Consider the following 14,847-nt stretch of genomic DNA (forward strand, 5'->3'; position numbering starts at 1 on the left):
CTGAAGCCAGCTCATTGTAGCAGATGTCATTTGGGATGTGACCATCCTGTATGCAACAGACATGGCCCAGCCAGCACAGCCTATGCTGAATGAGCAGGGTGTACGTGATAGGGATGCAGGCATGAGAGAGAACCTCACCACTGGGTACTCTGTCTCCAGGAGATGCCCAGGATGTGACAAAGGCTCCTTATATGGAAGGTGTTGAACCTTCTTTCCAGCTTAACAAATATTGACAGTATGCTGCTAAAACAAACATTATGCACTACCATTTCTGTTTTGACTGAGAGTTTGGAGTTTGGCCTGACTCATGTGGTGAGGCAGGCTAGAATTGTTACAGCTTTCCCGATTCACTTGCCGATTTCTGCATCCAAGGAGAGGTTGTCACTGAAGATGGACTCCAGCTCTGCGAACTGATTAACAACATCCACTTTGTGGTTATCAATGGTAATGTCTGGAGGTGCGTCCACATCTTGTCCCTAGACATTTGTCTTTTTCATGCTGATGATCAGACCAAATTCTTTGTAGGCCTGGGGCAAGCTGTGGAGGTGCGGCAGAGTGTGGGATGTGACTGCTGCATCATCAGCAACAGCACATCTCTGATCATAGCCTCACACACTTTGCATTTGGCTCTTTGGCAAGCAAGGTTAAAAAGCCTGCCATCTGATCTGTCGTGGAGGGAGATCCCCTTTGCTGCAGTGCCAAACGCGAGCCTCAGGAGAAGGGCAAAGAAGGTCCCGAAGAATGTTGGGGCAAGAACACAGCCTTGCTTAACACCACTGCTCATGTCATTGGGCTCTGAGGAGCTGCTGTTGTACTGCACAGTCCACTCCACGTTGTTGTGGAAGGATCTGATCATTCTCTGTGGTCTTGGTGGGCAGCCTACCTTAGAGAGGATCTGAAAGAGACCATCCCTGCTGACCAAGTCAATTGCCATGGTGAGATCAATAAACTCAACGTAAGGTGTCTTTTTTTCCTCATCCTCCGCACTTCTCCTGGAGTTGGCGGAGCGAGAAAGTCATGTTCACAGTTGACCTTCCAGCACGAAAGCCTCTCTGTGAGTCCGGGTAGATACGTTCAGCCAACACCTATAGGCTGAGTAACAAGGCTCAGGCAAAGACTTTGCCTACAACATTAAAGAGGGAGATGCCCCTGCAGCTGTTACAGTCACTTCTCTCACCTTTGTTTTTTGTAGACGGTAATGATCTCAATGCCCCTCATATCCTATGGGTACAGCTCCTTCCTGCCAGCACCAACAGGGAACACCATGCAGTGGGTGCATTAGGGTATTCATGCAGTCATATCTGGGGAAATCCCATCATTGCCTGGTGTCTTTCCTGAGGCCATGTTGCCGATAGCCTTGCTGAGCTCCTCTAGGGTCAGCTCTGTAACAGTTCTTCCATTATCAGCAGGCAATCAATGGCGTCCAGGGCTGAGACAGTAACTGTTCATCCATCTCTCCTTCTGTTTCCTCCATCTGAGATTACTTCTCCATTGATGGATTTGAGGGTAGCCGTCTTGTTCTGAGAGGGGCCAAGGGCTTTCTTGATGCCATCATGCATACCCCTGATATTGCCCGTCAGTGCTGTGGTCTGGATGTTTTTACCGAGGTACATCCAGTACATGTTGGACAAGTGCTTGGCAGCCTGATGAACTTTACTTCTAGCAGCCCTGAGGAATATCGCTTCCTCTCAGTTGGCGAATGCGTAAGCTCGGCTGGGGCAGCAGGTTTGGCTTCAATAACAGGCATCATCCCATTGGATTTGGCTTTGAACCAGCCATTTGTTTTCAAGGTCTTCTTCCCAAACGTAACGAAGGCTGTGTTGTCAATAGTATTCTGCAGAAGTTCCCATTTCTCTGTGACGGAGTTTTCAGTTTTCACTGGGTTTTCAGTTCTTTCTAGAAGGACTTAGCAAACTGCACCAGCAGGACTGGGTAAGACATCTTGCTGACATCAATGCAAAGATTCTCTCCTTGCTTAGCACAATGGAATTTCTTTGACTGCAGTCTAAACTTGCAATGCACCAGCGAGTGGTCTGTGTCACAGCTGGTGGTAGGAACATGTGAAAAGCACGCTGCTGAGGAAAGAATGCCTGACCAAGATCAAGTTCAGCTGGTGGCAGTGTCTGGAGTGACAGTGTCTCCAGGATACCTTGTGTTGAAACAACTCAAACCTGACATAAAAACAAGGGCAATACATTTTCAAGACAGAATGGTATATGGCTTGGAGGGAGACTGTGAGTGTTTAGGAGCACCACCACATATGGATTCTCATCCAAGCCGCATACCATATTGTAATCCTTCAACATAACTGGATGCTAGTCTTGGAAATGACACCTAAAATGTTTTTGCATTGAATCATCACTGGAAGGAGTTGGAGAGCTTAAGGAATTGAATCACTAGCACTTAGAGAGCAACTAGGAAAGGGACATTTGATGCTAACGTTCATTATCGAGGACCTCCAGCACTCAGGGCATGACCATTTCTCACTGTTAGTATCAGGTAGGAGGTACAGAAGCCTGAAGACACACACTCAGTGGTTCGGGAACAGCTTCTTCCCCTCTGCCATCTGATTCCTAAATTGACTTTGAAGCTTTGGATACTACCTCACTTTTTAAAAAATATTCTGTACTTAAATATGTAGTATTTCTGTTTTTGCACGTTTGAAAAAAAATCTATTCAATATACATAATTGATCTACTTGTTTATTTATTTATTTTTTCTCTGCTAGATTATGTATTGCATTGAACGCTGCTGCTAAGTTAACAAATTTCATGTCACACGCCAGTGATAATAAACCTGATTCTGATTCTGAACTTTAGTAATAGTGCTCAGAACTTTGAGAAAAAATGCAGCTTTTATCACCTTTGGTTTAAGATAGCTGAAATCCATCTTTGTCTTCTGTATTCATATGTTGTTGAGGATATGGATGCCCTTGTGACCTTCTGTTGGCTGTTTTTCTTCATTCCAGGCTAGCTGTATTATTCTATTTAGTTATTCTTTTTTCTATAAAGGTTCCCACCTTTTAGTATTTGGAAAAAAGTGATTTTCATTACATCAATTTTCATTATTTCACTTTTCAGTCACCACACTATTTGGTTCTGAAACCAACCTGCAAAACTCTAATCACTTACAGTCTGCAAAGCAACACCAAGACCACTTTGTAGTACAGTAGACTTCCATTTTTCTGTTCTAGTTGTGGCCTTTCTTGTATAATTTATGTTTAAATTGTTCTCTTGTTTACGTTGTGTATCTTTTGCCATGTGCCGTAAACAAGTTTCTCATTGCACCTGTGCATAGGTATACCTGCGCATATGAGAATCAACTCGACCTTAATATCCATTGTATCTTCAAATAACATTACAATGTATTACAACACTGATTAAACAACACTTCACTTAAGTTAATTTTAACATCATCTCAGTTGGTGCTTTAATAGATCTAAGTTGAAAACTTAACATGCGAATGATTTCATTGCCTTCCTGATTTGAATCAGCCATTACATATGTATGACGGACAAAGCATAAACCACAAGCAAAATTGTTGATTATTCTCAGACCACGTTCATTAACTTCAGTCAATCTTATGAAAACATTGGTCTTAACAAATTATGCTCCATTGCAGCCATAATAAATTCCTCCATAAAGATCACTCATTATTGCCACATATATGCATCAACATCTTTGGTGATGTCAGTACATGAACTTAAAAGAGTAGATATTTTAAAAATCAATCCCAGTTAAACTCATTTTCAAGGTATTGTACAATTAATTTGGTTGGACTATATATTTGTAATGGAAGCATGGACAGAAATTTAATTTAACGAGTTGTACTTAAATGTGTTATATTATATATTGTGTGTCCCACCCTGCCTCTGAAATTCATTTCATTTGAAATCATTGGGGAAAGTCTACAGCAACAGAATGCAACGTGCAAACAACTCTACATTGCATGCTTGGTAATATTAGCTGGCAATGAATTTCCAGGCGGTGATGTTATTTTAGTTGTGGCTTGCATTATTCTGTTTGTTGTATTGCATGCTATTTCTATAATCCTCGTTGATATAATATTTAACTTGAATGAATAGAATCAATACACAACTTCAGAGTTGGTACAAAGCCGCCCAATCCTTTACCCAAAACAGGCAGTGTACATATTCATCAGCCTGTATTTGATGATCCAGTCTGACTTCCAGGGAAACTAAACCTCCATTTCAAAATTATCATAACCTCTTCCAAAATCTCTTCTCCCATCTCTTTCTGGCCTACAACCTTGCAATGTCTCGGTACTCCACCAATTCTGGACTCTTGATCATACCCAAACTTCAAAACACATAAACTCCGTTTTGGTGGCCAATCCTTCCATTTTCTAAACTGCAAGGGGTGCAAAACAGAAGAGCTTTATTAACAATATAGTGTGCAGTTCTGGTCTTCAAATTGTGACAGAAGTCAGGCCAGAGTGCATTGCAAATTCAGTAAAATGATGTCAATACAAATATGTATCACTTGGACATTTGGAAGGGAGAACTAGAAATTCTCCAGCATGGGTAAAGAATAGGGGGTTGTGCAAGTTCTCTGGGCAGGGAACCTCATTGTATGGCAAAGACTTGAAGATTATTGCACAGAATCAGCTCTCATCTTTTGTAAAGAATAGGTTTCCATCTAATAGCTCTGGGGAGGGAGCATCTGCTCCATAAAATGAGAACATTGGATGTCAGAGGGAAAGAACATGAGGCATTATGGGAGCTGGCGAAAGTAACATGGTTTCATCCATTGCATAAACAGGGGCATGCAGTTATTCTGCAGTGAGGAGGGACTGGAAAAAATTACCAAAACAAAAACTTAAAATAAAAGAAATGGTGGATTCCTCAGACTCTAAATTCTGGCTGCATAGCATGCCTCAACTCTCAATCTGGGTGTTCTAGTGGGATGGTTTATGCCACCTCTAGCTTTCAAATCCTCAAAAGACTTTTGTGCAAATGTCATCAAAATATGTGCCATGTACAATATGACATTACTGCATATGCCAGAGGTTCATGAAGGATGTGAGCCAACCAGAGGACAAGCTGTCAAATTAACACATGTAAAAAAAACTCAAGAGCTTTTAGTTGAAGAACATGTGAAAATATGAGTAGGATCGGGCTATTTGAACCTGCCCAGCCTTTGAATATGATCAGAAATAATCTGCCCCAGGTCTCATTCTGGTGCCAGTTCCTGTAATTCTGAAAGCTTCATTCAGAACTCTATCTACCTCTTTATTCAATACCCTCAATAATCAAACCTCCACACTCCCATGTAGCATAGCATTGCAGAAATTCACCAACATCTGCAAGAAGTTCCCTCACTCCTCGGGTTTAAAATGGCCATTCCTTAACCTAGTAATTATGTTTCCTTGTGTCAAGATTATCCCATTAATGGAAACATCTCAATAGCTAGCAGTCAGGCCTCCTTAATATTTTATATTACATTTTCCAATATTACCCTTCATTTTCCTAAACTCCAAAGAATATAGATCCAGTTTTGTTAACTGCTCATGATAGAACAACTCCTTCATCCTAGGAATTAGCCTAAAGAATCTCTTTTGGATTACCTCCAATGTAAGTTTTTTTTGTAAGTAAGAGGAACAAAACTGTGCCCAGTATGCACTAACGTTGTACAACTGTAAAAATCCTTCTCTGTTTCTCAACTCCAACCCTTTTATCGTTACCTTCCTAACCAGTCGATGCACCTGACTGCTAACATTTTGTGACCTGTCTACAATAACACCCAGATCCCACTACAATCTTTCTCTAAGTAGATACATTTGCTTTTAAATACTGAAGTGCAGGTGCTTACATTTCTCCACTATTGGCAACCTTTTCATTCACTCATCTATCCTATCTCATTCCTGTTGCAGAGTCCAAATATTCTCATCACACATGCCCTCTCACTTAATTTTGTCAAACAAATTAAAAAGATGCAGAACTATGCAGGTTAAATTCTTAATCCATTTTGTTTTCACTGGATCAAGAGAGGTAAGGATGTGATTGATAAAAATCAAGCTACATTTCAGAGTACTTGCAGAAAAACGATCGATTGTGAATGAAATAATGCTAATATGAAAGTAAACGCAAGAGATTTCAAACAGAAAGATGAAACAATTCCCTTTCTTTTAAAAAAACTCCATGTGCTTGTAGAATAAAATGGAAGTCAGCTATTAAAGATGACTAACATTTGAGGGTATGTTAGATGGATGGTTCAGGAATAAAAGGATCCTGGGAACAAAATAACTACATCGAACTGGGCCTGCGGCTCTAGAGAATGGAAAGTACAAAGATTTCATGTTTTTTTTAGTATAGCAGCATAATAACTTTTGAAACTCAATGCTGTTAGTAATCCCCATCATAAACGTCATAATGCTTTCAGTGCAGGTAAGTTTTTAAAATGGCTGTTTCAAAAGCAAGAACCGAACAACTAGCAAATTGTTTACACTAAAAAAAAGTCATTCTCAAATAGTGAAGAATCAAAATGAAGCGTACAAGAACAAGATATTTCTTAACCTCTGCACCTTTGAGCCCTCAAATATAGATTATTCTTCACAAGCTATTAATCAACTAAATTTCCAGATGTGTTCATTCAAATTTACACCATGATCAATTCTACCATTCCACAATTTTCAGTTTTTAAATTCTAACAATCTTAATTTCTTGTTTGCTAATCAAAGACTTGAGAAGCAGCAAAACAAACTGAAGTGTGCATGAGCATGTTGTGCCAAGAGAGAAAACTGTTTACATTTTAAATCTACTGATAGTCCTTTTTAAACTCCAAGGGCAAGAAAGGAATGAAAACTTACAGCCTAGTACAATCTGATAAAGATGAAACCTCACCTAGAAACTAACTTTCTCCAACGCAATCTGATTACTAGTTACGCAGTTACATAATAACCGGCTTGATTCAACACCTGAGTTTTCCAGCTTGCTCTAGCTTCTGCTTAATTTCTCATTTAAAATCACAGCTAATCACCTTAAACATATTGTCATTTGAACTCCTGAAACTGGAAATAGAAAAATAACCCAGATTCAAGAAATCATTGTGTTAGACACTTTACAGTTGACAAATCCATGACAAGCAAAACTAGTGCTAGAACCCTACATGTTAAGCTATTTCCATTCAAGGTTTGAAACTGGACATAGAAACATAGAAAATAGGTGCAGGAGAAGGCCATTTGGCCCTTTGAGCCTTTACCTCCATTCAGTATGATCATGGCTGATCATCCAACTCAGAACCCTGTACCTGCTTTCTCTCCATACCCACTGATTCCTTTAGCCACAAGGGCCATATCTAACTTCCTCTTAAGTATAGTCAATGAACCGGCCTCAACTGTTTCCTGTGGCAGAGAATTCCACAGATTCACCAGTCTCTGTGTGAAGAAGTTTTTCCTCATCTTGGTCCTAAAAGGCTTCCCCTTTATCCTTAAACTGTGACTCCTCGTTCTGGACTTCCCCAATATCGGAAACAATCTTCCTGCATCTAGCCTATCCAATCCCTTTAGAATTTTATACGTTTCAATAAGATCCCCCCTCAACCTTCTAAATTCCAGTGAGTATAAGCCTAATCGATCCAGTCTTTCTTCATATGAAAGTCCTGCCATCCCAGGAATCAATCTGATGAACCTTCTTTGTACTCCCTCTATGGCAAGAATGTATTTCCTCAGATTAGGGGACCAAAACTGCACACAATACTCTAGGTGCGGTCTCACCAAGGCCTTGTACAACTGCAGTAGAACCTCCCTGCTCCTGTACTCAAATCCTTTTGCTATGAATGCCAACATACCATTTGCTTTTTTCACTGCCTGCTGTACCTGCATGCCCACCTTCAATGACTGGTGTACAATGACACCCAGGTCTCGTTGCATCTCCCCTTTTCCTAATCGGCCACCATTCAGATAATCTGTTTTCCTTTTCTTGCAACCAAAGTGGATAACCTCACATTTATCCACATTAAATTGCATCTGCCATGAATTTGCCCACTCACCTAACCAAGTCACCCTGCATCCTCTTAGCATCCTCCTCACAGCTAACACCACCGCACAGCTTCATGTCATCTGCAAACTTGGAGGTGCTGCATTTAATTCACTCGTTTAAATCATTAATATATATTGTAAACAACTGGGGTCCCAGCACTGAGCCTTGCGGAACACCACTAGTCACTGCAGCTATTTTTGGTGTTTTCCACAATACTATTTTAATCTATTACACTAATTAATCTATTACACAAGACAGAATTTTGCTCTGATTCTTCTTGCCTTTTAGCCAATCAGGCAGCATTATTAAAGAGGAAAACACTTCCTTGACAAGTGAAAAGTTGAATCATAGCCATTTGTATGAACAAAGCTTTTCTAAGAACTTAATGAAGTGAGGTAAGAGATACCACCCATCCTTGGTGGATCTTTTCTGCCTTTTGTTCTTTGTAGTGCTTTTGGTTTCTCTGGAAGAGAGATGTAAGCTAAATCCTGTTTAATTACCAGTGACATTGATTTACCGTGAACTAATAAAAGTGAAGAAAATCAATCAAGATGTCAAAATTTCTCATTTTAAGCTGTTTGCAGAATTTACATATGATTCACGTGCTGTTTATATTTGCTGATCTAAAATAGACACATCTGGGAGACAATGACTTACGGTTGGGTCAACACACACAAAATGCTGGTGGAATGCAGCAGGCCAGGCAGCATCTATAGGGAGAAGCACTGTCAACGTTTCGGGCCGAGATCCTTCGTCAGGACTAACTGAAAGGAAAGATAGTAAGAGATTTGAAGGTAGGAGGGGGAGAGGGAAATGTGAAATGATAGGAGAAGACCGGAGGGGGTGGGATGAAGCTAAGAACTGGAAAGGTGATTGGCAAAAGTGATACAGAGCTGGAGAAGGGGAAGTATCTTGGGACAGGCCTAGGGAGAAAGAAGGGGGAGGGGAGCACCAGAGGGAGATGGAGAACAGGCAGAGTGATGGGCAGAGAGAGAAAAAAAAACAACTAAATATGTCAGGGATGGGGTAAGAAGCAGAGGAGGGGCATTAACGGAAGTTAGAGAAGTCAATGTTCATATCATCAGGTTGGAGGCTACCCAGCGGTATATAAGGTGTTGTTCCTCCAACCTGATTGTGGCTTCATCTTGACAGTAGAGGAGGCCATGGATAGACAAATCAGAATGGGAATGGGACGTGGAATTAAAATGTGTGGCCACTGGGAGATCCTGCTTTTTCTGGCGGACTGAGCGTAGGTTTTCAGTGAAACGGTCTCCCAGTCTGCGTTGGGTCTCACCAATATATAAAAGGCCACACTAGGAGCACCGGACACAGTATACCACACCAGCTGACTCACAGGTGAAGTGTCGCCTCACCTGGAAGGACTGTCTGGGGCCCTGAATGGTGGTGAGGGAAGAAGTGTAAGGGCAGGCCTCCTGTCCCATGATCCTTTCCTTTCTCCAGCTCTGTATCACTTTTGCCAATCACCTTTCCAGCTCTTAGCTTCATCCCCTCTGGTCTTCTCCTATCATTTCGCACTTCCCCCTCCCCCTCCTACTTTCAAATCTCTTAGTTTCTTTCCTTTCAGTTAGTCCTGACGAAGGGTCTCGGCCCGAAACGTCGATAGTGCTTTTCCCTATAGATGCTGCCTGGCCTGCTGTATTCCACCAGCATTTTGTGTGTGTTGTTGTTTGAATTTCCAGCATCTGCCGATTTCCTTGTGTTTGCCCTTTAGACTTACGATTGTGTTTCTGTTCAGCATATAAAAGGTTTGTATATTGTGCAGGTGATCACAATCACTGAAATCAATTAATTTTACAACAAAATCACTAATATTGCTATATCTCTATTTGCTTAATTATCATTGTGTTTAAAGAAATGCATGCAATAGTTAGTTGACATGAGCTGTAGACCACGGACTCAGCAATATTTAGAACCCAGAGGTCTGAAGGCCGTTGATTCAGAGTAGAAATCATTTATCAAACACAAAAGCTAGGCTGATATTCTCTCACTGTGAATGTTGAACTTCCATAGGTGTGTTAACAATAAAAGCCTCAACTGTTCCTTCAAGTACAGTATACACAAATCTCACTGCACCACTTGAAACAGCATCTACCTTATGCCATGGCCAATATGGATTCCTCAACTGGACCTCACCGATAATCATTTACAACTAAATCAGGTTACGTCTGTACTGTTTATGACAGAATGTTACAGAATAGGAACAGTTCCTTAAGCCAAGCACATCTACTCTGATCATATTGTCAATCTACACTAATGCTATCTGTTTGCCCATGGTCTGTATCACTATGCCTGTCCACATCTAAATGCCTCTGAAATGTTGCTAATATATCTGTTTCTACCACCTCTCTTCACAGTCCATTCCAAGTACCACAACTCTGTAAAAACTTTCTTACATATTTCTTTAAAACTTTTCCCCCTCCCAACTTAAATCTGTGTCCTCTGGATTTTGATATTTCCATGCTGGGGGAAAAAACTGACAATCTATCTGTGCCTCTCAATTTCATATACTTGTACCAGGTTACCCCACAGTCTCCGATTCCCCAGAGGAAACAATCCAAGTTTGTCCAAGTTTTCCTTATAGCCGATAGATTTCAATTAGGTAATTGCCTGCTGAAGCACTTCTGCATTGTCTCAAAGCTTCCTTGTCCTTCCTACAGTTGGGTGACCAGAACTGAACACAATACTGCAAATTCAGCCTGAGGCATTTTGACAAAGAATACTCCATCTTTTTCTTTTGACACCATGAATTATATTGAAAATTATGGGATAAAATTCATTTTTGTTGCTTTTCTATATACCAATTGTGCAGCATTTGGATTGTTGATTTTAACTGCACAATAAAGTTAGGATTTTTGATATTTTTCCATTTTACAAACCTATTAAAGTCTCTTAAACAATATATTTAATTCATTACATCTAAGTTATATTCAAACAGTGAATAAATCAGACTATGCACATGGTCTCTCCCAAATCACACAATGCATATAAGGGTACAGATATTGATCAAACTGTGTATAATGGCATTCACCATCTCTCGGGGATTATGCAGATGGGTACTGACAGATATATAGTGTATTGCAGTTCATTGAGTTTCAAATTTATAAAGACAAAATACTGACTTGTGAATACTTCTGCTCGATTTGTAGCAATTAAACTACTGCATCTTATTAAAGTCCACACCCTTTCAGATTTTGTACTTTGCTCTTTAAACACCTGCATTTATTTTCACATTTTAAACAGAGTATTTGGGATTCTCGTATCCTGTTCCAATACCATTTTCCATTTCTTGTTTCAAAGCATGCCGTGGCAACTGCCACAAACTATAAAGCTGTTTGCATATTGGTTGGTTTGGTTCCTGCTTCTCCAAGGTTAGAACAATGAGACAAAGGTGCACAATTGCTAAACAGAGTGTTAGTATCAAAGCAAGTCTTTATGGCTAGGCACAGAATTAACGATCAGCACTGGGCATAACCGTCACATGTAATTAACCAGTAACTCACCTGTGATCAACAAACAATCTCTTTAAAATCTGTTTGAAAACATTTTCAAAGTAAACTGCTTCAGGTAGAATAAACCAGAACTGCTGTTGGTTAACCTGACTCACTGCACCTGCATCCAACTGACATGAGGATCCGCCTCCCAGCCCAGGAGGGAAAAGACACTGGCTGCCCACTTCTAGGGTGGGGCTGCAAGCTGTTGACGCCAAATTCCCCACACGTCTATCAGCACATTACGTAAGAGCTCAGAAAAGCCATCTGTATTTTTCTTTCATTCAAATCAGACATCGTGAACTTAACAGCAAACAAGGGAACAGCTTCAATGAACTGTTCCAAGCCTCCTTACAAAAATGTGACATTCCCACTACCTCTTAGGAATCCCTGGCCCTCGACAACTCAGTGAAGCAGCAGCCTTAGAGGTGATGTTGAGGATCTCGAGGCCATGCCTTGCTAGTCTACAGAAGCCCTACACTTGGAGGAAAAGGTTCAGATCATTTCACAAGCCATTGCTCATGCCTAGCTCTGCACCATCTGTGGAAGGGTTCTCAGTTCCCACATTAGCCTTGTTCATCATAAAATTGCCGTGAAAGTAAGGCATTCTCAACCCCAATGGACAATGTATCCCTTCGTGGGAAAGGGGAGATAAAAGAATAACAGGAATGGGTGAGGTCTTTGACTATGCTGGCTGCTTTTCTGAAGCACTGAGAAATATCGACAGAGCCCATAGACAGGTGACTGATGTCTGTGATGTGCTGAGCTGTGTCCGCAACAGTTTCTTGTGCTCATGTTTAGGGTAGTTGCTCTACCAGGCTATTATGAATCCAAATAAAATGTTTTCTGGGGTGCACTGATAAAAAGTGGTGACTTTAATCTGAGGAAGCAGAGGCATCGGTGAACTTTCCTGGCAGTGACATCAACATGGCTGGCTGAACTCGGACAGGCTATTGGTGATGTTGACTCCTATGAATTTGAAGCTCTTGACCCTCTTGGCCTCAATTCTGTGGATGTAGACAGGAACTTGTGCACCACTCCCCTTCCTGAAGTCAATGACCAGCTCTTTGGTTTTGTTGACAATGAAAGGAAGATTGTTGCCATGACACTGTCACTAAACTCTCTATCACTTTCCTGTATAATTGGAGATACAAACTGGTGAAAGGGAGAGTTTATCTTTAATTATTGATTCTTAACTTGAGCAAGAGACTTGCTCTTTACACAGCTCTCAATATCCTGCTTCACTGAAGTCTTAAGGATTTAATACTGGGATGTAAGTCCCAAGAAGGACCAAAACTCTCATAATTGCTGAATGCTAGTAACTAAAAGAAACTTCTTTTAACTTTATTTTTATTTTCAGAAATGAATTGCTTCACCCTAAACTCCAATGTGTGAACTCAATTGGGCACACAGTTGAAGCTGTGAGATCATTTGTGTTAATGTGTACTCCACTGTGCTTGCCCCGAAGTGCACCTAATTAAAATGTGGTTGCAATCCAACTTTAAAACTATAGGCAGCATTACAAAATCTTGATAATAATTCCATCAGAAAATACAAGAGTCACACCTACTTGCAATCAGGGAGCCAGATTAAGTGTGCCAGACATAGGAGTACATTTCGGCAGTTTGCATTCTGCAGTCACTGCTCTGAAGTTTAACATGCATGTTAAGAGCCAGCAAATGCAGTATCCTGAATCTTCAGAACTATAAAGAAGAAAGATATGAAAAAGTTAAATGTTAATGCAGAAGATTATTAGCTGTGAGTTACACACATCCAGCGTGACGTAAACTCCCCCCTTGACAACCTCTTCTTAACTGTTGTTATTGAGATTGTGCTTGTGCTCAAATTTCACTTGTGGGACTTGAATCACAACTTTCTGACTCAGGGGTAAGGGTATTATTCACCGAATCATCACTAAAGTTCAATTAGCCATTTCATTACCAGCAAAGAACAAAAGAAAATCCCTGAATGGAAGGAGTAAACTTGGCTAAAGATTCGACTCAGGACTATGCTCATTTTGCAAGACACCAGTTGAATCAGTTTATTCAACATAGTCCTGGTCAATATTTCAATGCTCCAGTTATGTTGCATTGAAATGTTTGCAGGACCCTTGACTGGATAGGTGTTAAGAACTGTTACCCTTAGTTACATTGCTATTAAAAGCATCAATCCTTAAATCTGTGTTTCATGACTGAATAATGAGAACAGAGGAGTTTGCTTTTTTTATGAATGCATTATGGAAGCTGACAAGAAAATCAACAACCACTTTTTAAATTCTGTGCTGATGTCACAATCTAGCTGGAAATTCTAGAGTAAAAGCCCCTTCTCTGAAGGTCATAGAATCAATGATGCACCATCAATAACTCTCGGAGACGTGAGGTGAGATATAGGCTTTTATTGGCTGGAGCAAGCAGCAATTGACCACCACACTGCATCCTGGAGACTGAGACCGGGGCAGTGTCTCCAATCGCCTTTGTACCGGGGTCCGTGGGAGGAGCCACAGTCAGTGGGAGGAGCCACAGGAGCAGTCAGCAGGGGGGCGTGTCCAGACAGGTATATCTAGTTCACCACAATCAAATATCCTCTCCTGTGCATTAACAGTTCCATCATCCTAGCAGTCCTGCCGAAGGGTCTCGGCCTGAAATTTTGGCTGTACTTTTTTCCATAGGTGCTGCCTGACTGACTGAATTCCTCCAGTGTGTTGCTTGGATTTCCAACATCCGCAGATTTTCTCTTATTTGTGACCCTAAGAATTGTGCTTAGGGTCATGAACAGCCAAGTTGAACTTCACCTCACCAATTCCTCTCCTCGTTCCCCATCAAAAATAGGAGAACAATTGCAATTCTTGCAGAAATAAGCCCCTACAGCAAAGAATTGTTCTTTTTTACCTCACTGTCAATGGCTTTCATGTATTCAGAATGCTCAGTGATGCATTTATAATATATTTCATATGTTATAGTCATTATGAACAGTTGTTGTTGTTTTAAACCTTAGCAACTTCGGAAATGGATAATGTGACTGCCTTCTGTGTTGTCACAACAAAGTTTCACATCTGTTGAGACTGTCTACCTCAACGGAGAAAGCTATTGTAAGGTCCTTGGGGCATGGTGCAGAAATGTTGTCCTAAAACATCGATTTTTTAATGAAAAGAAATGACATTGACTATTTTTGAGAGAGCGAGCGAGAGAGAGAGAGAGAGAGAGAGAGAGAAATAGAGAGAGAAAAATAAAAGGAAAGAAGAAAGAAAGATAGATAGATCACTATGAATTGAGACAACCTATAGATGCATGGTAAGAGATGTGAGCTTTGCAAGTCAAATGAGAGAGTGTATGATTAAGG

The 14,847-nt window shown here is 40.7% G+C and overlaps 1 protein-coding gene across 2 annotated transcripts in view; it reads right to left on the minus strand.

The window, feature by feature from the left end:
• lnx1 (ligand of numb-protein X 1) overlaps positions 1–13,199 on the minus strand; it is a 154,590-nt gene extending 141,391 nt beyond the window's left edge. Inside the window, exon 1 of one of the 2 annotated variants that reach the window (XM_059989203.1) lies at positions 13,079–13,199. The gene's annotated coding sequence lies outside the window, so the exon portion shown is untranslated. Of the gene's footprint in view, positions 1–11,520; positions 11,656–13,078 lie in introns of those variants that run through there. The other variant, XM_059989202.1, reaches the window with a different exon arrangement.
• Positions 13,200–14,847: the final 1,648 nt, after the last annotated feature.

Source organism: Hypanus sabinus, chromosome 14 (assembly GCF_030144855.1).
Source record: "Hypanus sabinus isolate sHypSab1 chromosome 14, sHypSab1.hap1, whole genome shotgun sequence".
Lineage (NCBI taxonomy): Eukaryota > Metazoa > Chordata > Chondrichthyes > Myliobatiformes > Dasyatidae > Hypanus > Hypanus sabinus.